This window comes from Ostrinia nubilalis, chromosome 11 (genome assembly GCF_963855985.1).
Source record: "Ostrinia nubilalis chromosome 11, ilOstNubi1.1, whole genome shotgun sequence".
NCBI lineage: Eukaryota > Metazoa > Arthropoda > Insecta > Lepidoptera > Crambidae > Ostrinia > Ostrinia nubilalis.
Window position 1 is genome coordinate 15,607,651 of NC_087098.1, and position 13,905 is coordinate 15,621,555.

General features: G+C 36.4%; 1 non-coding gene across 1 annotated transcript; it reads right to left on the minus strand.

Annotated features, from left to right (window-relative positions):
* Window positions 1-13,166: 13,166 nt before the first annotated feature.
* On the minus strand, window positions 13,167-13,273 carry LOC135076398 (U6 spliceosomal RNA). The gene has a single exon (XR_010258255.1). It is a non-coding gene; the product is annotated as a U6 spliceosomal RNA (small nuclear RNA).
* Window positions 13,274-13,905: the final 632 nt, after the last annotated feature.

The following is a 13,905-nucleotide window of genomic DNA, read 5'->3' on the forward strand; positions in this document are numbered from 1 at the left end:
TAGAGTAGGCGGTACAGACATAAAGATTGGCTTTCCTTCTTCCTTTTTTCGAATCAGGTACTTTATTTAAAACCTTTTATAAACCTATTCACCATTCTACCCGCAACAACTGTAACAGCAAGGTCTCTGCCGCGGTCGTAAATTAAAGTCTATGCCTTTTGTAATATCGCATACATTCACCACAATGTCGGGAATACCTGCGCTTTTGCTAGTTCCAAATTAGCATGCTATATTGTAATCGGAATTTTGATATTTGTCTTGTGGGACTAACGCCCGTATTCACAAACGATGCTTGCTTAAGTGAAGCAGCAAATCGAACGCACAGTGTTGAATGGAGCTCTGTGATTGGTTCGTGTGTCACCCTGTGCGTCCACGCGCACTGTGAGACATCATAGTAATGTTTGTGAATATGGGCATAAGTTTAAAATCAAGTGAATGGGTACGCGAAAAGCATTGAAGTAAAAATGTGTCCTTTAATAGTTAAATAACAACATGGGAATCAGTTATAGACTAAGTAGTAGCATATCTGACTGCACCAGGCAGTCTGGCAATATGAAGAGATGGAGGGAGATCTTATGGGGAGCTATAATATCTGCCTCTACAACCTACGTAAACGCTTCAACGTGATCACGACCGCTTTGCCAAGAGCGAAAAGACTAAGAAAAAGAAGTAGTAGGGAGAAAAACCAAATAACTACTCTCTGATTGTTTGCTTGGTATTAACTTTTTAGCTATCCCAAGTTTCATTGGATTTATTTTAGTAAAAAACATTATTGAATAGCAGTGGTTACGTTCAAGCCTGATAATACTCATATTGAAAAGAAAAAAACAAAACCAGATTGCAATTTCTGTATTTTTCCTAAAATCTCCATAATTCCAGTAATTAAAAATATATCTTTAGCGCAGCAAAAAACGGCAAGCCGTTTTTCATTCCCATGTTACCGTAAGTACTTTAAAACCTTTTTGTTCAAATTAAGCCCAACCTTTTTCGATACAGTCCGTAATCAACACCTTTTTGTTTTTAATTTCACGCCTTCGTATGAAATGAGTTGTCCAATTTATTAGGGTTCCTGGACAAACATAAAAATGTTAACTGGCCTGTGACCAAAAATTTATATTGTGCTGTAATAAAGTGATGGATAAAAATTTTTTTTATTCTCTTTTTCACTACAATCTATTGCCTTGCTGGAACATTGAGTTGAGTAGTATGTTTGTTGGGATATGTCATGTCTTGCTCGGTATGTGGCCTGTGTCACATCCTACTTCACGTTATTGGGTTTTAAGTGTGTCCTGTGGAGTTTTTCGTTTCAGTCTACGATGTGTCTGGGTTTCGTCCATCAAGACCTTACTTCATAGGATCATAGGATAAAATGAAAATTTATTTACCTATTTAAATCTTATGCACATAATTATGATATAGTTAGTTAGTACATAAGACGAACAATAAAAGTTTTTTGGCATTCTTATATAGTGCAAGGTGCACTTTTGATTTGACACGTTTGATTTTGTTTTTTTTTCGGGTACATGCAGAAGTTTAAAGGCTGGTTGCATCATAAGATGGTGAATTTTTTTTTTTTTTCTTTGAATTTAACGAACATCAAAAATCTTTCAAACTACATACAAAAAACACCGGTTATCGTTATAGTTACGGTCAAAGTTAGGTGGTGCAACTCAGCCTAAGTCTAGGTTGGTAGTAGTATAATATTTATCGTTCTTTTAATAGATAATATCTTGTTTACAAATCAATGTTAGCTCCGACTTAAGGATTAAGCCGATATTAGTTTAGGATCTAGCTAATTCAAGAACCTCTAGTTTTAGCCTTGTGACGCACGCAGCTGAGCAATCTAAGCAGCAAGTATCGAATATTTACAGTGTCTATTCTTAGATTAGTTTCATATTCGTGTGTGTTTTATATTCATTTAGGTAAGAATAATTAGCGGCCTGCCCCGGCTTCGCACGGTTGTAATGGAATTTCTCGACGTTTCTTTTCTATATTATGCATGTTTTATACCTAAAAACCTTCCTCTTGAGTCACTTTATCTATTAAAAAAAACATCATAATCCGTTGCGTAGTTGTAAAGATCTAAGCATACATAGGGACAGACAGCGGAAAGTGACTATGTTTTATTCTATGTAATAATAATTATTTATTGTTGCGACTGTAAATAACGATCAAAAGCAGTTTTCAGGTGAACTTCCAGATATACAGCTACCAGGCATTGGACAAAACACCTCTTGAATGTCCTTAAAATAAATAAAATATGAAATAAATTGTGACTTAACCGCTTTTTATCAGTCGTATTCTCTTACTTTTTGAAAAAAAATCCACAACGAGGAAGCTCTTGGCCTGTATCTCACCTGATGGGAAGTGATGATCAGGCCAATCAATAAAAAATATGTTTTTTCCTATGGGACAGGAGGCAAATAAGCAGAAGTCAATAAAATACTGTCCAAAAACTCAACTACATGGCCCTTATGTGTCAAAGATTCGAAGTTGTCCCTATTAATTCTTAGAATTTTTGTTGGTTTACTAAAACAATTTTTCTACCAGCATTCGTGAGATACACTTATAACCGTTATTATACAGCGTGTTTCGAATCGAAACTCGGTTGTAACTTGGCTGGTATTGTTGAATTAAACAACATGCGTGTGATTGCAACGTTAGGAAGTCCGCGGTAGCTCGGGTCCAAATCAAATTTTATGTATGTCAGTGAATAGGATTTCAGAGACGACTATTCTATAAAACATAAAACTCTAATACAAAAATCAAATTCATCTAGGATTTTTGTATAACAAAATATTTCCAGTTGTAGGCCTCTGAAATAATCGAAAATGTTTTCCAAAAGTCGAGCATTTTCTTGAGTTCTTTATTTTAGTAGAGAAGTTTTTGGTTTTAGAGCTAAATTCCTTTCTTTTTTTAAATTTATACATGTGGTTCTTAGAGTTGGCTTTTGGTTGGCTATAAGTCAATAAGTTCAAAATGCATACGTTGGTAGGTATGGTTTTTTTTAAATAGGAAAGTAATTTCGAAGCAGCTTTTTTGCTGAAACTATAACTAAAAGGGAACATAATAGGCACCAAACATCTCCCAACGTACTGACCCATCTACAAACATATTCTTTGTCATCCCGCGACCATCAGATTTTATTGTACTGAACCAAGTCGCAAGCGGTCACTGTTTATGAAGCAATGTCGGTTAACACCGTCCAGCCGAAGTGTGGGTAGACGTAAAGCGAATAAAATACGCCGTAAAGCTCGACAGATTTGACCTTTTTATAGCAAATGTTTTTGGGATGGAATATTGAAACAAAGAATATATTTTTATGTAAAAAGAGTTATAAAGTTACTGATTTTATTCAGGATTTTAGTATTTTAGCTTGATTTAGCAAAATGTAACAAACAACTTAAAATATTTTTCTATCACCTTATCTTAGAAGCCTGACAAGATAGAGAGACACGACATAAAACAAAATAAGTAGAGTTGATAATGATATTTCATAAACATACCTCCACAGGACAGGTAATGCCTAGTGTGTAGGTCTGTCTTTTATTTTGTAGTACCTACTTGATCTTGCAATAAATATTTTCATTTCATCTATCGCTATCCTATGGTATCGCAATAAATGGTATTTTGAAAAAAATTGGAATGTGAAGATGTTTACCAAACATAAAAAACTGTTAGGCTGGGTTGCACCTAACCTTTAGGATACTTTAACTTTGACAAACGTCAAAAATCTGTCAAACTTCATACAAAAAACATCGGTAAATAATCATTAAAGTTACAGTCAAAGTTAGGTAGTGCAACTGAGTCTTAATATTTTGAATGGAGGATAAATATTCTTCGTTCTTTTAATTAGATGTTAAAATCCAACCTTTTCGTGTAGTCCAGTTCAAGTTCGAGTAAGCATAATTTCTTTGTAGCTTTATGTCTCTCAATGAGCTTTAAGCTTTCGTCCATCATTCATGCAGAACTCGCAAAAGGCCTAAATACAGTCGAAAGTTAATTCTCTGAGGGCGGGCGGCAATAAATAAACGCAACATAGGAATGTTGAAGAAAGCTCTTTCCAAATTAGGCGGGTACACTCGAAAACATTAAATTAAAATGGCATTTCATCAAAATGATCTAAGAGTATTTTTGGCCGATTTAAGGAAAGGATAAGGTTTATGATAAGTTGAAAAACCTTTCGGTTTTTTTAATTTCTCGTAAAAAATGTGCAGGTGATTAAAATGCACTTAGAGCTGTGTGAGAAGTAGCCCTTTCAGACCTGAAAATTTTTTTCTACAAAATTTATGTTTTCTCGGATTTTATGTAACATTTGGTCCATAAGGAAGACAAGAAAAATAATATAAAATTTTTCCGAATTTCCAATTTTTCAGAAAAGTACCCGCACTATCGTGCGTGTTAGGACTAAGTGCACTAGACGCACGCTCGTGCATAATTAATAAATTAGAGGAAATCCATAAGAAAAGACTCACTTTTTTGGATATTATTGTTAAAATATAATAATAATCAGCTTTTACTTGAATAAACCACTCCAACTCATGACTATTGAAGTGTTATGAGCTCCTGGTGGAACAATTGGAGATTGTCAAAACAAATGTGTTGTATTTCCATTTTAAGAGAGCCAAGTCATCAAACACGAATTATTCAGACTCTCCTCTTTTCATCTTATGGTCAGACATGAAATTTAACGTTTTTCGTTGAATAATACCATTCATGATAATAGTGCTAGTTCCATACAAAGGCAATCACTGTCTAATTTCTAATTACATGACGGACGCTGGTGCAATACCTGTCGAAGTATATGAATCTGTGTGGAGGAACCGCTTATGTATACAAAATTACTAGTGCACCAACACCCTGCTCTTGCTCAGCAAAAGCTGTACTTGCATCCAAATAAATACTGAAATCAAGCATCAGTCTTCCAGCTGTTATAAGCCAAACAGAGCAAGGTTCATTTCTTACAACCTGCATCTGTCAGTAACATATACTCATTAAGTATATAACAGTTACTCATCTATTTAGTAACTATTAGACACTCTATCCATTTTCTGACAAGCTTGCAAGACTTTGAAGGCTGTACTTTCCACAAAGGTAAGGTCCTCTAGAGAAGTAGGATGATCATAGGGAACAAAAATCAATACGCTTCGCAAGGTTGCGAATCCAAACGTCTTCAGAATGTCACCTATGACTACTTATCGTATATTTAGTTACCAGAACAGATACAACTGGGGAAAGAAAAAATTCCATGTATGAAAGCATACCACACATTTTATCAGCGGAGCTATTAACGGCTTGCCCAGTTTTTCTCAAGTAGTAGTTATTGAAGCATTTAGCTCCTAGTCTATAAAATTATGGCCAAGGAAGTTTCCAAAGTACTTCATTGGAGTCTGTACAGTCGAATAGATTGATTTTATCTATCAATATTTTTCATTTATTTTACTGATATGCCCTTTGCCTCCATATCCTAGCCCTTTTCTCTCTTCAATTGGCGTAATACATGGTAAAGTTACTTTTACGGAGGATTGAGCACTAACTGGTACTCCCTGATGGCTCTGCAGGCTCAGATCTAGCCAAATCAATGGATTGCTGGCATAAAATAACTTCATTTCATACTACTTCCTTCTTTTGATCTAAATGGTGCAGAAGGTAGCTTTCGTCTGGATTTTTTTTATGTTTGAGTCATTTTCATCACCTAATAAGCATAAGATAATGTTTTCTGATAATTAAACTGCTACATCAAAAAGTTGAATTAAAAAATGACTATTATTTTAATAAAATATCCAAAAAAACAATACGCACGAGCGTGCCGTTTTTTCCCTTTAAAAAGGAATTTAAACCGAACTGCTACGATAGTGCGTATTACATTTAAGTTAGTTTTAAGTAAGCAATACTATAAATTATTTTAATGGTTTTTCATTTATTTATTAGAATACAATATTTACTTTATAATTGGGATATGAAGTCTGTCCAATAAGTTTATTAAAAGTATAGAATTAAGAGATTAAGAATAATACAAATAATTAACCTACATAGACTAAAATTAAATATTTACAAATATTTACAAATAAAAAATATGTCCCAAATCGCTGTCCAAACAACGCGACATGGTGCCCAGAATGCTGGCTGCATTTCCGCGCTGAATGGCCAAACTGATTCGTTGGCCAAGAAATGCGCCAGCTCTTCTATCACCTGTACAGTCAATCAGCCGCTTGGCTAATTCCCTGTACAGGCGATGAGCACTTGGTCCCCACGGACCTAGCGTCTCGACCCCAAATGGCTCAAACATGTAGGTACTACTAAGACCTACATATTTGCGTCGCTTGAGGGATTCCGCTGATGCAGCGGCAGTACCAGCCCCAGACGAGGTTTGCGGAAGATGAGACGGTGCCAGTGTGTCTACGCAGGTTGCATCCCACACTAGTGGCCGTCCCACCTTCCATGGAACCAAAGTCATACCATCAGGTCTCTTACCATCACTTCGAACCAGGCCATTTGGTTCAAGAATGGCCGGTACGGAAGCGCTAGAAAGAGACCTGCGTATGATGTCATTGAGGCTGGCGTGACGGGAAAATCTCCCGGCACTTCTGCTGCATGACAGTCCGTGATGACCAAGGGAGTCAACCATGTCACCGCAGGGACAGCGATGGGGGACAATGCATGGTGCCCCCAAACGGAGCGAGACTGCTAAATTAAAAGTGGTATTATCCAAAAGTGTGCCAATATGAGGAGAAGGTAGGGAGTGAAGCCAAAGACCTGATTCCCACTCGGCTACAGCCAGAAGACGAGCTCGATCTGCAGAACTGGAAGACGTGTTTAATAAGTTATTCCGTACAAGTCTGCAGAGCGGCTCGTCCCACTGCCTTTGTGAGATGAGAGACAACGGCAAATTTTCAGAGCTTAACTGCCTCCAAGCGCTAATGCCTTCGGCTAGGTGGATGGTAGTTGAGTCAGAACACTTACTCAGTATTTTTGTAACCAATCCACTGGTGCTATGAGCCGAAGACAAAAAAGCCGGTAGAGCAACACTGGAAATTTTGCGAATACCCAAACCTCCAAACCTAATAGGTAGAGAGGCTTGGGTCCATGATCGATCATCTAAAGGAATATTTAAAACGGAGGAAATAATTTGTTTTATAGAGTTATCTAATTTGGCAGTTAAGCTAGGGTATTTCCAAAACTGTGAAGAACGAATGCAATATGTGAATTTAGGGACAAAAAGACATGGAAATGATATCAGAGGTTTGCCACGGTGTACTACAATTTTGCTTAATTCTGTTTGTCAATGATTGATGGTTATTTGGTTCAGATTTTATGTGTAAAACTCTATAAGAAAAAGTAAACAAATGCTCCCAGGCCTCAACAGAGTTGCTTCGAACTACATGGGATATGGATTGACTTAGGCACTGTGCAACTGAGGCACGAGCGCCACGAGGAATCCGTTTAATGAGAGGATGAGAATGTTTAAGGTGACATAATTTTTTCCAAAAAGGACAAGTGGACGGTGAGGGTTGAGATGGAGATGGATTTGGTTGGATAGAATCTGGCACTGTACTTGGGTGAATACGACTGAGATGAATTCTCAGGCCTCGTTGGCCTTTGAAAAATCGAGGCTGGGAGCATTTGGGGCAACGTATCAAGTTCTCCGACGAAACGTTATCTCCGTTTGAAGGCACTGCACTAATAGCGGAAGAAACACTCATATGATTTTACTTACAAAAGAACAAATCCTAAAATAGTAAAAAGGCATCCAAAAAAACATTGAAAATATAAAAACACCTAAAAACACAAATGTCACAAACATAATGTCATTATAACGATGACGACGAAAACGACACCAGGTTGCTAGGCAGCGGCGATAATACCGGCCTCCTATTGGTCACGGTTGCAGTGGGCGCCTAGCAACGGTAGCTGCTGATGAGGCGTCCTTAGAAACTGTCACGTTATATAAAATGACAGCGGCACAGCTGATTTCAGAAAATAATTTGTGTAAAAACTTTATGACACACTGTTCAATCAAAGTTGCCCACACGTACAGTCGAGTAGAAAGCTCAGGGCTGCAAGTTGATGGGGTACTTTCGTCCAAACTTGCGATATTATTATTTTTAAAATTAAAAATTGAACTCGACTGACACTTTATAATTAATAACATTTTAATAACAATATTAGCAAAATACTATTTTTTTGTTTACCTACCTCTCCGGGAGTTCGCGCCGAAAAATTCTGACATCTTTCACAATCGCTGTCCGGCGACCAACTGTCCGCAAGAGGGTCCTATATTTTTTATTAAAAGTATCATAATACGCACGATCGCCGCGTACCGATTTCGTTCCGAAAAACAAAATTTTGCCAAGCAAATTTTTATTTTAAGTCAATGCGCACGCTTATTTAAGTCAGGACTGAAAGGGGTAGGTCAAAAATAAAAATCAAAAATATTTATTTAGTTTAGACCACAAGTGGCACTTATGGTAATTCTCGAAATCGTAACTTTACTTTTCATTGTTTTATCTTTTACAAAATATTATTGTTACCCGACTGCGCCAGAGGGAGGGTTATTTAATTTCTTCAAAGATTCAAGTACTACAGTGTGAAAGGTATGACTTTCGTCTAAAAGTGAGTAAAAATGACATCACTTTTCTTCTTTTCAATGTTCAGAAAAAAGTAATACCAAATCGAATAGAAACAATGAGGTGAACATTAGATGTTACGAGGCTCTTGATGGAGTTAGATTGGTCACGTATTCACTTCTAACGTACTGAAAAATGTCATATCAGATACTGGCAAACTTTCTAAAGGTATTTTAGCCTTTATGTTACTGAAAATCCTTTTAGGGATATCCTAGTACGAGGTACTCTCATTTGTTACCTTTTCAATTTATGAATAAGAACAGTTTTATTGATTTGTTAGGTAAAAGTAACTTTTTATCGAAACCTACATGGACGAAGTCACTGGCAGTCTAATAAAACCCATAAATACCACTATCCGATTTATGATATTATAAAACATTAAAACAAAAACTTCTGGTTATAAGAGTGACTGCTTCAACAGCTCAGTTGAAGCTTTTCCATATTCATTTTGATGCTAAAAATTTTTGAATTAATTTAAACAGGTTTTAACGCGATACGCGGATAGGTAACATTGAAATAATACCTGTATTTGCCTGACGTTTCGGCCAAGTTGCACCGGCCGTGGTCACAGGTCACAGACTGGACTTTTCAATGTTACCTATCCGCGTATCGCGTTAAAACCTGTAAAAATTAATTAAGTATTGCAAAACGCTGAACATTTTATTTTACAGAAAGAATTTTAATGTTTCTTTGATGGACTGTACCTTCGATTTGATTGCGAAACTGGAGTGATTCCGCGTTTTTTGGCTTCACCAATAAACCCGTCGAGTTCCTCCGAAGATAATTTGTCTGATGAGAAGCAGCACCTTTGATCTATAATGATGTAACTGGCACGCAACGGGGTATTTGTACCAAGTGATTCCGAGCATGTAATCAAAAATTTTGAAGACGAAAGTGATTCTGTAATCAAAATTTTTGAATCAAGTGATGAGCTGTAGTCAAATACCACTGATTGCAGATTGCACACATGAATAAGGAAGGAGGGAATATGAATAAGGAACGAGGGGACTTTTATGATTTTAAAACCTTTATTTGCAATCCCCTTGATTAAACAAGGTTTCTTATGAAATGTTTTTTTTCGATTTGTCTTCAAACCTTAACTGATTTCAGCTTTGTAAGTAAGCATTTCTAATATTAAACGGAGAAATTCAGAATAAAATATACTTTTCTATTTACTCCTTCCCTTTTACATTTCCAGTCCGCAATCTGAATGCAAGTCTTAGACAAACTGCACAAAGTGTAAACGGAGAAATGAGGTTTCTTTCATAGATAGCACCGTAGGACGGTCCCACAGGATCGGTTGCGTTTGCTGCAATCAGAGCTCGCATCTTATGGCAGGGCACGCCTCTTGCAGCCCTGCGCTTTGCAGGGTTTTTACAATATTTGTTAACTGTTTGAAAACATTTAAATACACCATCTTACTTTAACTTTGACAAACGTCAAAAATCTGTCAAACTCCATACAAAAAACACCGGTTATCGTAAAAGTTACGGTCAAAGTTAGATGGTGCAACTCAGCTTAAGTGTTTTTGTTCTTTTAGATGCCGAAATTAGAATTTTGAATAGATTTTGGACACATCTTATTATATTTTTTAATAAGACGCGCACGAATAAAATGGGCAAGCCAAGTTCAAGCAAAGGTTTATGCATTACAGTAATCTGCATAAACCAATGTAGCAAAAAAACCGCGCTAAACATTGCTATTTGCCTAGATGGAAAGACTTCGCAGTTATACATAACCACAAACTTAGGTAAATAAAAATGCAATAAGAGTGCAGTGTGCAGGGGCGGCTAGAAGCAATCAGCCTGGTTTTATTGCCGGAGCGACGCCCGCGTCCTCGCCTGTTTGTATTGCTGACACAGTCCTCGATTATTGAATCACTCGAAATTTCGAATTATCAATTTTTGAGCTGCCGTAAGCTGGAGTACTAGGAGTGGAAAGATTTGGGTTTTATCAAATTTTGTCAATGAAACTGTGCTATTACTTTATCTATATATATAAAAGAAAGTCGTGTTAGTTACTCCACTTATAACTCAAGAACGGCTGAACCGATTTAGCTGAAAATTGTCAGGGAGGTAGTTTAGAGCCAGGAGAAGGACATAGGATACTTTTTATCCTGTTCGAAATAAAAAAAAAAGTCTGCTTATTTATTGCCATTAAGGCGGAACAAAGTTCGCCGGGTCAGCTAGTTTTCCTAGGTAGTACCTAGGTGGACTGACGATCTGGTGGTTGGATTTCTGGTCGTGGGAAATACCTACCTGCGGGCAGCGCAAGACCGGTAGCTATGGAAATCCTTAGGGGAGCTTTTGTCTGAAAGTGAACTGAAATGAACGTAATGAGAAGATAATAATAAGATTTTTCGTCGATTTTTTCTACTGACATAATGATCGGACCCTAGTTACACCGCCGTAGAGCGGATGCTAATACGTAATGCATCTGTTTGTCTAATTGCGAAGCCACCGGCTCCTATTGACTTCAATCCCCTGTTCGATTCCCGCGGAGTTTGAAAAAAAAAACATTTATGGCACATCAGTCTATAGCTGCAAGGTAGTTTTCTTTTCTAGCATATTTTTGTAGAATGTCAACGAAGTATTCCTACTTTAATGAAACTATCTTTCAGATCGCGAGAGTTTTTCTCAAAGCTTCGATGCTTGACTTTTCCGCTTTTAACTTGGATTTATAACATCGCGATGGCAAGAAAAACTTGAAATAAAATGTCACGTTTAGTTTAACCAAGAAAATGACGATTCATTTTAAACAATCTTATATTACCAGTTTGTTATTCCTTGCGTTCGTTATGTAAAGTTACAAGCTGTTAGAAAAATAGGTACTTTTATAAATACCAATATTAACATAACGAGTAGGTATAAAGCAAAAATGATTAATTAGAACTAGTCACAAAGACTACAATTATGTAAAAATAAAGTACGTGCAATTTATTATTACTTCACTACTCTTCTTTTTGCAGCTATATTTTAAATGCTCCTTTGATTATCTGGAAAAACTTCCCAAAGTTGTCTTTTAAAGTTTCAGAGTTGCGGAACGCGGTAACAATGGGTGAAATTAGCAAAAGTCGGCGCCATTACTTCGCGGGAACAAAGGCCGTGTTCAGTTTGTATCGTCCTTAAATTGTTGTAGCTAGTGCTGTCATGAAATCGATAGAGTTACAAAACTCTATCGACTAGTTCAAAGTAGTTTTAAGAACGAAGTAAAAGTATGGAAGACGAACGACAGACAGAACAACGCGAACCGTTTTAAAACTGTGAAAAAGTTACCAGAGGGCAGTGTGCGTTTACATTAAACGCGCTCACTGGTGAGCGCGTCAAAAAAAATGACATTAAATATATGACGGATTGTACAGCGCCCCTAGCGGGAAACGTTCAAAAACTAAAATTTTCATACATTTTCGCTTTGAGCGCGTTTGATATAAACTCACACTCAGCCCACAGAACGCATGTGGACCCAAGCTTCTAACTCTGTGCCTGTACCTGCCTTTTCAAAGTCAAGTCAAGGTCAAAATTTCTTTATTTGTTTAGACTAATAAATAGTTCTTACAAATCGTCATTTTGCTCTTAAGGAGCCTCCTTTTTGCTGTGGTCACGCATGTGTAAGGTGAATTTAAGTATCCACTGATTATTATTTTTCTGTTTACAATACTAGTTCTTTTAGTAACGAAACTGCCGAGCCACATAATTTGTTTAAATGTAGAGTTAGAAGCTTGGCTCTATAATATGTTGGCGTGGACCAGCGTTGCCAGACGTCCCGATTTTGGCGGGACGTCCCGATTTTTAAATCAAATTTAAATGTCCCGCGCGGGACAGGCTCGGTCCCGCTTTTCGGAGAGAGACACTCACTTCACCAGACTATTGTTTGAAACGCCATATTATTCTAAAGAATAAAACTTTTTTAATTTTTTTCTTTTTTTATTCTAAGATGAATTTAACGATAGAGTAAATCTGATCTAAAATATTATTTTTTTGTTAAAATACATTTTCTATGGCTACTTTTGCTATCTATTGTCACGTAAACGTAATTTAAGTCAAATAAAAAGATGTGGACACTCCCGTGCCCCCAGATCTATGACATTAGTCAGAAAAAAAACACCGACTAATATCAACAAATTCCTAATACTCAAGTAGCAATATCACCACATCACTATCCTTTGGATTTATCATTGGTTCCTCAAGTTTGGAGTTTTAATTTCGTTTTTCATCGTTCTTTGTTTCGCTATCTTGTTTATTGGAAAAACTTTACATTTCAGTCGGAATTTCGATGCCAACTGAATCACTTGCAACTCTTGCCCCAAACACTTTAAACGCTTTGTATGTTGTGGTTGTATCTCTGTTTTGTGCACCAAATAAAATAAATACATTAAAAATGTAAGCTTGTGCCCTTAACTGGAAAAATGCCCTCAGTATTCGTGCGTTTTACATTACCTACCCGACTAAAAGTGTTTTAAACTAGGTGCGATCCGTGCAAAAATTCTGGCAGTCTCACTTATTTTCTTGGGAAATAACTGAATGAAAGTAAAACTCTTCAAAAAATGTGAAACGCTTCACGATTTTGCGTGTCATCCTTGCGCAGGGGCCATGCTAATCTTCTCTGTATCGTTCCAATTTTAGTATATGTACTGCCGAAGCAAGTACACTTGGTAAGGATAAAATTTTCTATATATGCTGGCCCGGATCAAAAACTTCGTCACCGCGAGTTAGGTCAAATTTAATATTTTCGCAAAATCTTAATAAATATTTTAAAAAATATGTATTTTTCATAAACTGTATAGTAAACCAAATAATGTGACAAATATTAGAAAGAATATTTTCATTTCAAGTTGTTATTTTAGGTATAAATTAGGGTTTACAACGGGTTGAATTTATTAACTGTATGTCAGCGCCATCTATGTGATGTATTTATAACTATCCCTCACCCTGCTTCAGAAGTTCTTGGTCGTATTCATTGTGTTTTCCACACTTTTTTACCATGATAAATAGATTTTTAATTATATTTATTGATAAAATTATAATGTAAATAACTTGGGTGGAATAAATTAAAGACTAACTATATATCCATACACTGTTACTAAGACGTCACAGTACATTGTTACGTAGTTTCAGGCTACGGCAAAAGATGGCGCTAGTTACAAAATAGGGACATACATTATCAGAATATTTTTCCACATTTTCACTGAAGTTACACAATTTCAGCGTTACAGCTTTCACATAAAAATCTCGGGAAAATAAATTATGATAGAGTCGAGAATACCGAATTTATTTTATTT